Below are 15,757 nucleotides of genomic sequence, written 5' to 3' on the forward strand. Positions count from 1 at the left end.
GGCTAAAGGCATAGATTCTGAGAATCAAGTTAATTACTGTTGCTACTCCGTTTGAGTAGAGGTGATGTTTGAAGTTTGGTATAAATGCCAGACTCTGAGCAGTTTTCTTTCAGTATTTAGGCAATTGATGTGCACACAGTATTTGAAGCTTGAGAGTATTTCTGCAGTTGGAGTAAGTGTCATGTCATGCGGATGAGCTTCTGCGTTTGAGAGCATCGTGATATAATATGGGACTTCCCTCCTCCCCATTACCTCTTTGTTCTTATCCCAGTGGGTTTGAATCTGAATAGCTCTTGCTGTGTTGAGATGAGGTTGGGATGTCATAAGATTTAGACTACATCTAGTCTTTAAACTTAAATACCGTTAAAGTTGATTTCAGATGAAAAGTTGCAGAAATGGCAACAACTTAAGCCAACTGCGTGGCTTGTAGCACTGTGACAAGTAAAATTGGCTGAAGAAATCTTGATGGGATGAGGTGAAGCCTTATTTATGCTTTTGAGCATGTTTGAGGTAAAACTTAGCTCAGAGGTACTTTTTTTTTTTGACAGTAGAATTCATTTAGGAACATCACTGTGTTCTGCACCTTACCTTCAAATCTTTTGGCAAAAGCTACTTCAGCATAGAATAAAACTGGTCCAAAGTCTGCCATGTGTGGATTAGGTGGTGTAATTTGGAGAACAGATGCAGTGTGTGGTACAGAGAAAGTAAACCAAGGATTGCTGTTTACCAAAGACAAGGACAAAGTAATTGAACAAAACTGAAAGCTGAGTCTTATATAGCCTGCGGGCTGAGCTAGGTACTTCGTGTAGTCTGTCTTAATTGCTTGTGAAAGTAGCTTGCGCTCAGCATTGACATTATATAGAACTTAACGCTGCAGCTGGGAAGCAAGCTGCTAAGTTGTGCCATTTAAAATTCCTTTCAGAGCAGGGTGTTTTATTAGTATATGATGCATCTGTAATAATCCCTCAAACAAATGTGCTGCTGGATTGGATGAAGCCCTGTCGGGATGATTCAGAATAAAACATCCACCAAATGCTAATTAAAAATGTGGAAGAGGTAAATGCTCAGTCTTGCACGTGAGACTTGGTGGCATTTTTCTCACCGAAAGTTGGTCAGCGCCTGCCTAAGACTGCAGAGCTCTGGCTTCCTTTTGCAGAAATGCCTGTCCTCCTCCTCGGCTGTGTACTGTTGTCTCTGATATGCAAGTTAAAGTAATCACGCTGAGATGGAAAGAATGTATTCCCTGTGTTATCTCTTTTAACACATTGTGAAATTAGTGGAGCATACTGAATTTTTTAAAGTCACTGCTATGTTATGATTGTAGACAGTGTAGTTGGGGAAATGAGATTAGAAATTCAGTGAAATGGAGTGGAAAAGGCAATTGATAAATTATGGTGAAAATGTGGGATGGTGTGTAAAAATCCATACTGAGGGTAGAAAAAAATCCCCCTCTGGTTAAGCTGAAGAATGAATAACGGCTGGGAATCTAAACGGTGAAGAAGGTTTGATACATCTACAGGAAGAGCAGGGATGTGCTGGCTTACAGCGGTGGCAGAGGAGATGCCGTATCATGTATATGCATGATATACCTACAGCTACGGTACCCAGCCGGCGCCTGTTGTGCTTTTCTCCTTTGAAGAAGGAAATGAATTGGGCATTAAATCTCTTAATTGCACAGTACTTGCAGTGCATCATAAATCTTATATAAGTGCTAGAATAAGAGGTATTTATTGGCCAAGTGTAAAAATTCAGAGAGAAGGTTGGATGAGGAATGCACTGGAAAGGTTGAAGCAGGGGAATGTCTTGAGGCAGATTTGCTTTTGCTTTTAAATGCCTTCTGTTTTAGTGACTTCCTCTAGCTTTTGGGTTTTCGGATCTCTGGTAGTAAAACGGCTGTTGTTTCCTCGATGGTTTAACTCAAAGTTTAGTGTTTTGGACCCATAGTTTAACTGTCTCTCTGGGCCTGTCCCCAAGGGTCTGTAAGTCTGCAAGCGTTGCAGGCTGTGTTACAGTGTGGGGCAGAAGTTTCTATCTGAGTAACAGTTTTCAGTAATAAGCTGAATTGTAGGATCTTTTGACCCCTGCTGCACCTGCTGGCGTGATGATGAAGCCTGTGATTGTGCCCCGAAAAGAAGGGCAAGATTTGCTTGTTCAGTACTTTGTTAACGGCAGTTTGTATTCCCTTTTCTTAGGTTGGTGTGCGTGTTATTTCCTTTCCCATCTGGCACACTTATCCTGCCATTTTCAAGAGTAGCCTGACTTGGTCACACTAAATTTTGTACGTCAATGCCAATAACCTGTCTCAGCAGTGGTCAATAGTGGATGCCTACAAGAAAGAGGATGGTAACAGGGAGGTGTGTAGTTTTACTTGCCCAAAGTATCCCCCAAGTGCCAGCAGCCCGCAGCTCAGATACTTCCAGAGGTAGCGTTGCTGACTGTGTTCAATGGCTCTCGATGGACTTTTCCCCAATGAATCGGTATGGTTTCTTTCTGAACCCTTATAAACTTACAGCATCCATAATCTTTGTTAGCAAGGAGTTCTCCTGCTTAAATAGGCATGTGAAGAAACATCTCCATTTGTTTTGAAGCACAGTGACCTTCTGCCTGTTCTGTTGGATGTTTCCTCCATCTCATTTAGGAAAAGACCCTGAGCCAGTTACTCCTTGCTCATCCTTTCCTATGCCACTTACATTGTTTCAGGGCCACATCATATAGGAGACTTTGGCCTTATCTTCCTCAGAATGAAGTGTCCTAGTTTTATTAGGTGATTGCCATAAACAAGATATTCCAACACCTCCTCTCAGCTTTGGCTGTGCCTTCATTATCAAACAGCATGGTGGATTAGGATGGGATTTGTGCAGTGAATTAGGACTCGATGCCTCTGCTTATCTGCATTTCACAGAAGTTTGCATCAGCTGATTTTAGCCTAGTCCTGTGGACTGGGTGCTAGTTAGCTTTTGGTGTGGTAGTGGCTGTCTCCTTGTTTAGAGTCGCTCGGAGAATCCAGCTCATGGCCCAAGAAGCCTCTGAGATGAGAATCAGAGTGTGCGAAGCGGCAGTGATGGGGAGATGAGTTTCAAAAGTGCACTTCTGATCTGAGCCAAAATGCTGGTGTAAAGACGTTCCACAGTCTCCTCCTGCACCTTGTCTGGATCTTCAGATTCCCTTGGAGATTTGGAGACCAGAACTGCATCTGCCGTTGAGGATTCAGGCAGTGTCATGGTTTCTTGTGGTTTTTTTCTTTAGTCCTGTAACTAACGATGCCTAACACTTGATTTGCTTTCTGATAGCTGCTGAGCACTGAGGTGGTATCTTGATGAAACGGCTGCCATCAAGATTTAGCTTCTGAGTCATGGTGGTAGGAGTCTGTTTCTGTGGATGTCATGTTAGATGGTCTTTCCCATGTGCATCACTTATGACTTATGTCCACTGGACTTCATCTGCCATTTTATTACCCAGCCCCTTGGTTTATAAGCCACATTCCTTAAAATGCCAGCTGTTCATCCCTTAATTGTAGCATCTGATTCTTTAGCTTTTTCCCCTCATCTTCCACTTCGCCTAGGGAGAGCTGGTTTCCATTATGGCTTTTGCTCACTTCTCACGATTCCAACAGAAAATAGTTTTCCTTTTTAAACTTGCACTGCAGATCCCTCCTGGATTGAAATAGCAAACACTCATGTCTATATGCGTTTGATTGTTATTACTTGGGGTAAAGTTGATTCTTACTGCTAGTGCTGAATAGCAGAGCAAGGATGGGAAGGCCTAAAAAAAATTTATTATTGACTCTGATTAGCATTGTAAAAGCGGAGTAGTCCAAGGTCTCGGATCTGGGATCAAGTGCCTGGAATGCAATAAATTGACCACATCAGTCATAGCTAAGTTTGCAATATAACTAATTGATTGCAAGATCCAGATCTTTGTGTCATCTGTTGCAGTCAGGCATTCTTGGTGTGTATTTTCTTAATTAAATGAAAAAATTTCAAAGCATATTTGAGTTTAGTTGGACATCGATACCAGACTTACGCAGGGGAAGAGGACAGAACAAAGCATCTACTTAAATGATGTTCAAGATTAATAGTACACCAATGAAGAAGTTAGTAAGAAAGCTAGGATCCTGAGTACAGCAATATAACAAAATATAACAGAAACAGTCTTTTGTGTCTAACTCCATAATCTTCTGTGGGTAGACATTGACCGGTTGCAGTTTGCTCTAAATAAGAAGTACGAAGCAGAATATTTTTTGACACTACTACCAACTTAGCCCAGTGTTGCCTTTGCACTAGTAGCTGGTGTGATACCTCTCGCAGTGCAGAGAGCAGGTACAATTCTTGTCAATGTCTCTGCTTTTCTGTACTGTACTAGTCAACTCTGCCTCAAATTTATATGTGTAGTTTCCAGTGCAGGTATGTTGTCTAAACTATGTAAAGTGAATGCATAAAAAAAGAACACCTCGGCTGATAGAGCTGAAATATTTCTGAGAAGCTGGTATGTAGAATGGAGAGGTAAGAAAATGTGTCTACAGACACAAAAATCCACAAACTTTAAGTTGTGACAGGGTATGTGCTCTGCGCTGTACCTCTCCATGGGTGTTATTAGCACAGAACTTGGGGAGCTTGCCTTGATTTTAGCTGCTGTGTTAAATATGGTAAACAGGAGATGATGGTTTTTGGGGTTGAGGTTTAGTGGGTTAGAAAGTGCAGGCCATCCACTGGAAATTTAACCAGAAGGTTCCAGTCTGCTCTCAGTTTATGTTGAACTTGCAGAAGACATCACTTATCCGATTGACATGTAAGACTGGAAATAAAAACTTCCTTAAGCTTTTGACAGTCCATTTTTATTGCTTGATGCAAGCGTCCTGAGGGATGGGGACAGTTCGGCTTCTTTCCATAAGCGCTGTTTTAGAGCCATTCAACAGCAGGGATCAGAGGTGTCCAGTTCTATTTAGTATGCACAGAAATGTGCAGAGCGCTCTCATTTTAAGTCTGTTCTGTACCCCATCAATTTCTAATGCATATATAGCTACCCTTTCATACACACACCAGTGACTCGGACACGTGCTAGCATAAACTTTGTCAGAAATTCTAGTTTGGCTAGTGTGGAATGCGAACCCAGAGTCCCATTGTGTACAACATGCTCTTGTACAATAAAATCCCTTGTTACTACATTTGGAAATGATAAATCATGTTACATAAAGTAGCTTGACAGGTCCTATTTCAATGGGAATTTTAATGCTTTCCTATTAACATTCTGACTGTGTCCTTGACTGTCTGGATTGCATTAGAGGTGCTTGGCAGCAAATGGAGAAAAACCATTGGGGGCTGGTTTCAGAGCAGGCATTCCAGGCACAGATTATTTCAGCTGATTTCTTTTCCAGTTTCCGTCTTCTGTTTGGCCTTAAGTGGTTGAGTACCATAGCTGAGTGTGTTTGGGGGTGGGGGTTGTATTTCTTTTCATGCTAGAGATTTTAATCTAATTTACAACCATATAGTACAACTTGAAGGTAGGTGAGGTGGTCGAACCCCAGGTTGCTGCACTACACTGCCTAGTAGAAACGCTTGCATGCTGGCCAGTGTGGTTTGGCTCTCAGGGTATCTGAAGTAGGTCTCAACACTTCTGGGTTCAGACTTGGTGGTCTCATAACTTGCTAAATGCTTGTTTTGCACCCTGTTTCTGTGTTTAGTGTGCTTATGGAAATATACTACTCCAAACAAGTACTGTTTCCTCAATCTTAATTGCACTGTTTTGCTTTTCTTCTCTAAGCTTCTTTGAGCATCTCTGATGCTTGAAAATGAATGGGCAAGAAAGTGCCTAGCTTATCTTTTCAATATCTTTTGGGAGAAATAATTCTGTCTTCTGAACTACCAGCGAAGGGTATTTCTACTCCTGACACACTTGCGATCTACAGAATGGAGATGTGTTTTCATTATGAATTTGCCTATTAATAATGTTGATCCACAGCTTTGTATCCCCATGAAGGATCCAAGCTTGGAAAGGAATGCGTGTGAATTTTAACATGACTGTAAAACTTATTTACAGCAAGTATCTATATATTTGAAAGGGCTCTTGCATAGCCCTTTTAATGAAAGTAACTGTTTCTGTGGAAATAGATGTGAATTAAAATGGCAGACCAATCCATATTTATGATAGAGATGCTGATAAAAATTCTGCCTTGAGATAATCTACACTTTCTTTTTTAATATTGTTTCTGTCAGTTTAAGATGCTTGAATGCTGACGTGATGGACGTGGTTTGAAAGCCTGGATGGATTTTCCTGTCATGGACTTCGCTGTTCAGTAAAGAGAGCTACGCTGTTATGCTGGGCACTAATTTCCATAGACATTATCAGTTTGACGAAGATGCTGCTTTCAAAAACAAAACATTTTTGAAGTGATACAGTTCTTAAGTTTAATGCTTACAGGCTGACATAGAGTAAATAATTCAGCATACTTGGAGTGAAGCCTGATGCAGATGATGAGAATTTCACACTGCATCAGTTGGGCATTTTTGGGCCGTGGAAACAAGCCTCCAGATTGCTTACCCAACATCGTCCTGGTTTGGGACTTAGCATGGGGTATGTTTTCAGAAGACATTCTGGGAACTTTTATTTCTTAGGCAGTAATAGAAGATGAGGGCCTATAGAAATAAATGGAGTCCAGCTCAGGCAAAGCTTTATCAGCCTTGTGAGCTTTGGGTTTTAAAGCTCTTCAGAGCTCCCTGTCATCCCAGCAGTTAACTCTGAGCTTGTCCTGATGTGCATGTGGAATTGCTGGTTTAGGGATCCCAAACAACTGCTGCCATGAGGGTGCTCAGCCTTGGAGGGGAAGGAGGGCAGCACATCTGGGCTCCGGTTGTTTGTCGTGGCTGGTGGTAAGCGTCCGTGCAGCCAGCCTCTGCTGAGGCTACCAGTTAATTTATGCAAGTGGCACAACTTAAAAGTTCTGAATAATTTTTCAGGCCCAAGGCAGCCTTTGTGCTATGCAGTGAGAATGCATTTCATAAACAAGCATATGGCTGGCTTTATGCCTGCTTAAAGAAACCCAGCAAAGCCCAACACTCATACCTGAAGTCTAGTTCGAGCATAAGCTTAATCTATTGAAATCTTAAATCATTGCTCTTCTCCATCCGCTACCTTCAGCCTTTGCTGCTTGTTTGGTGCAGAATTACCAGTAATAACTCTTAAATTGGGTAGATTTGACAGTAGCTGGGTCTTAGTCTAGACTGTCTTGTACAGCAGTACTCGACCTGGCAGTCTTTCCACGCTTTTCGGCATTTGTGTTGTAGGCTCTTAACATGTGTAAAAGCAGGAAGGTTGCTGCCCTCACTTACAATGCTTACTCCATTTATGTGTGCAGCAGAATTGAAACCTAATGCTATCTCTAAACTTGAGAATTGAGTCCTGTAGATACCTTGCATGACAGTAAAGGCTTCCATCCTACCCCATCCCTCCTTTCCTCCCCCACCCCCTTAGGTTGGTATTGATGAAACATCTACTTTTTTCCTTTCTTGTTAGACATAGTCCATCTCCAATGTTAACACGTATTAGTTATCTTCTAATATTACATTACAAATCCAGACTTTTCTTAATCTAATTTTGATCAAATAACAGTTAAGACTGGTGGAAGGAAGACCTGAAATAATAAGGTGTGCACACTTGTTTGTGATACTGCGGTTGGCATTTAGCAGCACTTTACTTTTGTTGAGCTGTAAACCATTTTACATAAATACGCTATAATGCTATGCATGGATTCTGCTTTAAAATTCTGTGTTTTGTGACTTAATTCATTTGAGTTCTGCCGTTTTGCAGGAAAATATTTGAACTGTATAGGCCTACGTAAGCTGAAATATATAGTCACCCCTAATTGAAGCTCCTTTTGGTGATCCCTGAGTACTCTCTCAAAGCCAAAACTGAGGAGTATAGATGGAACAGAGCATGTAAGTTTGTGCAGTGACTACTGATCTGTGGATAAACAGTCTTTTAGCCTCTAGCAGGATCATGCTCTCAGTGTGCAGAAGTATTACACACACAACTGGGCTTTTGAATTTCTCTTGTTGGAGGAAAGGGATGATGGAATTATTACAAAGTTGGAATACTATAGTTCTTGCATTACAACAAAATACTTGCATCTCAAGTCCTGGACTTCCCCTTTTTCCTTTAGCCTTGATCTAATACAAACTGTGGATTAAGTTCCTGTCTTTCTGCAAGATGGGATTCAGAAGATAATGAAGTGAAAGAATGAGGACAGTTGCTGTCCATGTACACACGTATCCATGTTACTGTCTGGTACCGCTTACATCCTCTCCGGTTCTCCAGTGATGTGCAAAACCTGTCATGCTCTTTTTTTCTCTTTGCTTTCCAATAGCTCTTCACCTTTTGTATAGATCCCAATGCGAGCAGTAGAGGTCTTGATGGGAACCCAGAATTTCTATCCTCGATGTGGTATTTAATATCTAGACTGTGCTCTTTGCTTAACCTGTTTTATCCTGTGTAAGAAAGCTGATGTTCTGTAATGCTCATAATGTATCCCGGAGCTTTAGACTTGCTTTATCCCAGAAAGTCAACTGAATCAATACAGAATAATTGGCATTTGTAGCTTATCCAAGTAGTGGCAGCCCTCTTGAATGTAAATAGAGGCGGAAGAGTGACTTAATCCTCCTTATGTCTGAGAAAAGGATGAGGGTTAAGCTGTATCTTGGAAAGCTGTTGAAATAGAAGAGAAAATTTTGGCTTCCTTCTGGTCTGCACAGGGACATGTTTCTTCAGCAGGAGGGACAGGAGTTAGAGGCAAATGGACAGAGGAGAAACAGGAGAGGCAACTTGTATATGCCAGGGTTAAAAATCTTTTGCTCAAAGCTATTTGAAAAGACTTACTTCATGACTTTGGAGACTGTATACTCAAAAATGATTCTTGCTGAATTGGCACTCTAAAAGAGTGGTTTCTTTACAATAACAGCAACAAACCTATAGGCTCTCAGGCCAAGAACTTCCTTACAAAGGTGTGTTAAAAGATGCAATTTCCTTAGTGCCAGTTAAAAAACATTTTTCCTGGGCATCAGGCCATAAGGGGAAAACCAGAGCATTTGCAAAATTAGCAGTAGTCAGTGAAAAGGCAAAGTCGCATGCTTCTGAGCTCACTTTTGCGAATAACTATGCCTTTCATAAATTAAGTGTATTTTTCTCTAACGTCTGTATGTTTCAGATTGAATGCAAATGTTGCGTGATGTGCAGCCATTCGTGGATTATTGACTCATACTGCATATATGTTAACCTCTGACTGTCAAGAAAAAAGGGTTTTGTCATTCATTGGGTGCTCTACTGCTGCCATATGTGGCCAGAAAAAAAAAATTGCTTCTCAGCTCAGAATCTCTTCTGTATGCCTGAGGTGCTGTCATCTATGGTTTACTGAATATGATAACTTGAATTGACATTATCAGTTACTTTTATGAAACCTGTGGAAAGAACTTGGAAAATGAAGCCTGGTAGCTCTTTGGGGGGGGGGGGGGGGGGGGCACAACCCAAAACCAACCAAAAAAACCCAAAAAAGGCTTCAAAAATGAAAGGTTCTTGGTTTAGAAACTGTTTAACTCTGTAGGTATGGTATTTTGAGAGCTAAGTCTCTGTGGAGCAAAGGAAACGTGGGTGATGTGGGATTGTGCAGTGGAATAACTGGAGAGGGATGAGGTACAGTTCTGGTGGATGCAAACAAGTTAGTCTTGGTGGCTGCAGACTGATTTACCAGCTCTGCTGGGCTGCGGGGTTCAGGCAGCAGGCAGGTGCCCTTGGCGGGGGGGTTCTCTGGCCACCTAGCTGTTTCTGCTTCTTGCCTGCTCCAGATTTTCCTTCTACCTTGCCTTTCATCTGATGCATTTTAGGGAATATATTTTGGTCTTATATTTAAAAGATGGACTCCTTAAAAAAAAAAAAATAGACTTTTTATTGCCTTTGTGTTGATTGAATTTTGGACTAAGGTTCCCACCTGCAAGCAAGGCAGGTATCTTTGTGGATTTTTTTGTTTTGTTTTTGTTTTATAATGACAGATTAAGATTTGTCCATGCAGTGTGAAGCTGCACATAGGGGCAGTTTGGGGGAGTCAGGGCATTTGCTATCTTAAACTATTCAAGACTTCAGATAATTCTGATACTCTTAAATTTTTTTTATGTTGTCTTGATGTATAAATGTAGTTGCATAATTCTCTCAATTTAAAGAATTACACACACAAATATTAAGGGATGCTGGAGATCCTGAAGTATCTTCCTGCGACTTCTTTGAGACACCTCTCGTTATGTGTTTGAGACTTATCTGTATTTTGAAGTTTTTTTTACTGATATCAACTTGTGACTGTTTGTATTGACAGGTTTCAGGTTCATTCCAGATGTTAGTTAGCAATTAGCAACATTGGTACATGATGCTTTAAAAAAATCCTGTTTCCTGAGTAGAAGATAACCCTCGGGCTTGTTTGTAGCACATGTAGTCTGTCCTGTATCTATCTTGATGGATGTTTCTCCTTTTCAAGCTTCCCATCAGTTGAATTACAGCTGTGAATGTCAGTGGTGGCCCAAGTCATATACCTCTATTTACATGCTATCCTCACGTTTATTAACCTAATACTGTGCATTGCTTTTAATGCTTTCATTTTATTCAAAACATCTTAACTAAACCCCAGCAATTGATTCTACTTGTGTAGAGGTTGAGCCGCTGCCTATGTTGTATTGCCCAGGTGGCTTCTGTGTCTGTGGCTTCAGTTTAATTTCCCTTTCTTCAAAGGGTTCATGTGTGTATCTTCCCCACCTCACCAGTCACCTTCTTGGACTGTGTAGGGAAAAACTTGGAACGTGGGGCTTGCTCGCTCTTCCCTGCTATGCCTTTGAACCTCTCCTTTGAGGACTGTCTTTATTGAGTCATTTTGGGGGAAGAAGGTGACATGAGAGCTCTGATGTCAAGTACAAAATAAGACTGCAGCTATATCATTTGATACTGTTCCCCTTAAATGCCAAATTGTGAATTTCCTTAGAGGCAGAATGAGTTTTTGGGCACCTCTCCAGGAGTCAAAGAATCCCAATTCTAGAGGTCACTGGACTGAAAAAAGCCAAGAAAATGAGAAATTAATGCAGAAAAAACTGAAATGTTTAAAAAAGAAAAAAGTTGAAAGCCCTTCTGTCTTGCACCTGAGCAGTTGACCCCTTGTAGGAGATAATGGCCTACAAGATGATTGTATTTCTTTCTGCGAGATCTTTTAATTAAGGAAGGCAGGGTCTTCACAAACTTAAAAGTTTTATGTTCTTGTGTTGCGAGAGCTGGTTTGAAGCAGGCTTGGCACTCTTGTAGCTGCAGGTAAGATTGCTGCCCAGGTTCACCTGGGTACAGTGGTCTCCTGCTCATCTCCCACTTCTGTTATCATGCACACATTTTTCTTGCCCCGAAAGGCTGCTCCTATATATGCAGATGCTATGGGACTCCACTACGGGAACTGCGACTAAAATGACGGAGGAAATCCTGTAAGGAATGTGTGTGTAGAGAAAACGGTAGTCGTTAAGCAGCAAATCTTCATGTCCTGGTACTCTCCCGTATGCTATCATGAAGACTTAATCACAGAGGATGTAAAACTGGCTTTTTGGTGACAGGTGCTGAAATCTCCAAACTTCCTCTAAATTTTATCCTCCATCAGTTTTGTGGTGCTGTGGAAACATCTCCCCCACCCCCTCATCTCTCAGCTGGAGTTTAGGGAATCTTTTTGAAAGAGCAGGACTATATCAGGTACACAGGGAACTCGTATCCCCTGGGAGTATTCCTGGTGTCATTTCCAGTAGATGGACTAATTTATTTTATGCATTTTGTAAGCTTGCTCTATGACTTTGGTTATATTATTTCTGGAGCAGTGCCTATGTAAAGGGAAGGGTGCTTTCAGTACTAGACTGCAGTGAAGTGTATATTCAGTTAAAGCTTATTTCTTGGTGTAAAACTGAATTTAACCAGCTGGGTTTTTCAGATCACTGTCAGCTTAAGTACATTCAATTTCCCTGTTTTTCTGTGCCAGATTGTACAGTTCTGTACATTAATTCTGTTTGTTTTGAATAGCTTTTGCTTTATCATCTATCTAATGCTAATTTAAGTAATCTATCTAATGATTTCTTTACAAGCAGAGGCTGATACAATAAAAACGTGAAATACCTCTGCATCCCATAGCGCTCTGTTTGCTTTACTTTCTGAACGCTTACCGTAGGTGATGCTGCCTTCCCTCTCCACCTCAGATGTGCTGACTGTTCCGAAAGGGTTTATTTCCTTTGACATTTGTTTTCTTTTGAAGAAGGGCAGCCACTTCGTATGTGTCAGGCTTGTGCTGGAATTTTAAATACTTTAATGCATTCTCATTATCTGCAAGGGTGGCTGGCTAATTAGTTAGCTTAGTAAATAATGGCTTGATAGTGTCTCTGTAAAGGATGACGTTATGCATGCCACGTTTTTAGTGCCTTTTTAATCCTGCACGGTTCCTCGGTGAGTCACTTGCGTTAGGTAAATGGAGGTGATGCGAATAAGGTTGCTGGCTTTCTTTAACTGCAACCAGCGGTGTCAACCTCGCGGTCAGCGAGGGCATTCTTGTTTCAAGCAATTTGGTCTTCTGTGGAGGCAAGTGAAGTTACTGAGATGCATGTGTGGGAGGGAGAGGAGATCCTTCTGATTTTGGTGCTGGTAAGACTAGAGGTGCTCGGCAGCTAGTCTCCCAACAGTTAGTCAGCTTTTGATGCTATTTCCAGTTTTTAATGCCTTTTGCTTCCTGTCAAAGGCAACTTCATATCTAGGTTTTTGTTGCTATATTGCAGGTTAAGGCTGCTGAATCCCTTTCTACAGGAAATACTTAAAAATCTGTCACACACTAAAGCTATTTATATTTCTAATAATGAATAAAGGATACATTAATTCTAGCTTTGAATGTCTTATGACTGTATTGGTAGGATTGTTTTATTATCTGTTTCTCCGAGCTGCCTTGCCAGGAGTTAGGTGGCTTTATTCCCAGATTTATAATGCATTCTCTTCCTCTCGGAAAGGGCATATGCTATCTTGGCTCACTCTTTTTAATTTGAGTTTTGCAGGGGTCTGTGGTGTTCCAATTTTAGTTGTTCTATTTCTAAAGCCTTTTACATGCATGTAAAATATGATAAAAACTAAAATATTTCAAGGCTCTTACAATTACTGCAGGTGTAAACTTCAGCCTGCTTTTCATATTTCTGGATATATCTATTAGTTCATATAATTCGCAAAGGAAAAACTTGAGATATTCTTTAGATAAGGTTACTAATTAACATAAAAATGAAAACCCAAGCCTGTAAAGGTGGCTCCACAGTAGCGGATTACTCACCAGCCCCAGCAGCTGTCTTGTGGCTCCTGCAGAAGCGTTTTGTCCCTCTGATTTGGTATTCTGAGACGTTCTCCCATCCATCCTGCTACTCCCATTTACCCAGCCATACTGAAAGTGAGATGAATTGACCTGTAGCCAAGTTTAACTAGTTGTCATTCAACAAAATCGCTTGTGAGGAAACAGCTGTAAGTATTGACAAAATATTGTTGCTGCCCTCCTTGAGCTCCTCGGTTGTCATTCACCAGTAGCCTGGATTAGGCCTCACCTGATTGCACAGCAGTCGCGGGTGATCCAGTATCATTTTTGCCCGAATGCTGCATGAAGAAACACTGTAGGTTTAAAATAGAGCTTTTTATCAGTAATTCTGATACATCTCTGGGGTCTGCATAGACCCACGTTGTAAGACTGCGGAGGCTGTTTGTTGCAGCACAGTGCTGACTCGCTGCTTTTCCATTGCATGCTTTCTTCTGCTCTCTGCTGGGCTGGGTGGGAGCTGGCCGTGGGGCTGTGGTCCGGGATGGCCCAGGAGGAGCCGCCTGCCCCGGCAGCCCTTGGTGCTGCAGAGGCGCAACCGGCCGCAGCGGAGCAGCCCGGACCCGGGTCGCTGGAGTCCCGAGCCCCAGCTCTGGCACGTACGCTGCCTGCTCACCGTGGGGAGGGAAGAGAAGAGGAACACAAGCTTGCGAACTCCTGAAGGAGTAGGATGCCAGACCCACTGCAAAATAACCTCTTTACACCTGGAGTTGTGTAAAATAGAGCCTAGGCACTCTTCTGCCCCCCATCTGTTGACTGCCCATGAACTGCCATCTCATGGAGGTCTCTGGGGAGGAAGCCTGCTGCTTGAAGGGGGGGGTGGGGACCCAGAGAACTTAACCAGGTGCAAGTTAGAGCCCTTCAGCCTGGCTCTCAACTGGAGCTCAACTGGAAAACATGTTCAAGGTAACAAGAAACAAACCTCCTACCTGAAATCTCTTGCAGAATGTGTATTTGCTTTGTTAATGCTAGGTCCAAGTCTGGCTTGTAGAGTCCTAACTTTGCCCCAGTATTGTGATTTAATGGAAACTAGGAAAACTCGGTTCAATGAAAACTGAGTTTTAGCATATCATGTATTATTGCCAATTTCAGTTTCCTTCTGAGCTCTTAAGGAAAAGATGCATGTTGTTGCAGGATGATTTTCTTGGCACCTTGGCACTTTCCTACCACTACTTATCTGTATGAATAGGTGTTTTTGCCTCAGTGGTGGAAATGTGTTGCAGAGGTATAGAACCTATGTGCTCTATATCATAAAACTTACGCTGTTAACTTCTTTTCATGTAAGAACAAGCCTTAAGAGAACACCGGTAGCTCCATTAACTGGTAGTGGCACAAAAGTGGTACAAAATGACTCTGTTGTTTTCCAGACCAGACAGACATCTCTCTGCATCCCTTCCCTTCCTCCCCCACATCACCGGTGAAAATAATAGTAAAAAAAATTACTTTCTGCTGTTGCAATGCCACTTTCCCCCTCAAGAAATAATACATTGATAACACTAGACAGTAATTTTAAAGGTTTGATTTCACCGTTGCTTAAAAGAGGACTTGCTCAGTTACTGTTGCCTGTGAAGATATTTGAAATTGCTAGTTAACCCTGCAGCTGGAGCCCAAGGGGTGTGTGTATAGACAAGTTAGTTAGTAACTGGGTTCCTGCGTGGGCTGGGGACAAAACTTATCACTTCCTATGGTCAAGATTTGATTGTCCTTAAGCTGTGAACTGCTTACAAACCAGCCCCAGCGTCTGCTAACCAGACCTGGCATTTTCCGCCGCTCCCAGCATTGCCCTCGGGTGGGAATTCTGAAGCAAGTTACAGGGATTAGGAATGGATTTTAGCCTGGAGTAGTCCTGAAGATTCTGGTCAGCTGCCATTAAAGTTAAAAGATGTTATGAAATTTGGAAGAAGACTAACTTGTGTGTTCTTCTGATGTTCCTTTTTTGTTAGGGAACAGACCCTGCAAGAGTGAAGTTGCAAATTATAGCTCTCATATGAGGAAGTAAGGCTTTTGGAGGCTTTTTTTAATATTAATGAAGATACTGGAAATATGTTACTAATTTGAAATATCTGTTTCAAAGGCAGTGGAATGCTTTTGATAACATACTGGTAAAATAGGCCTTCCCTGATTATAACTGCATTACATAAAAAAAAAAAATAACCAAACCACTTTTCAAAATAGAAATCAGGCTGTGTAATGGCCTTGGTAGAAGCTGTGGTAATAATCAAAGTCATCCTCTTTTCTGCTCAGAATACTGTGGGTTTTTTTTTCCCTGGCTGAGATCACTGAAACCTGTTCTTGTTCTTTATCATATTTTGCACCTTGTGTCTGTGAGCAATCTGCGTCAAGTATGTGGACTTGGCATTTAGTCCTAATTCT

The 15,757-nt window shown here is 41.6% G+C and overlaps 1 protein-coding gene across 3 annotated transcripts in view; it reads left to right on the forward strand.

Moving 5' to 3' along the window:
• CTNNA1 (catenin alpha 1) overlaps nt 1-15,757 on the forward strand; it is a 120,022-nt gene that overhangs the window by 32,264 nt on the left and 72,001 nt on the right. The window lies entirely within an intron of this gene.

This window comes from Platalea leucorodia (assembly GCF_965183815.1).
Source record: "Platalea leucorodia genome assembly, chromosome: 11".
NCBI classification, from domain to species: Eukaryota; Metazoa; Chordata; class Aves; order Pelecaniformes; family Threskiornithidae; genus Platalea; species Platalea leucorodia.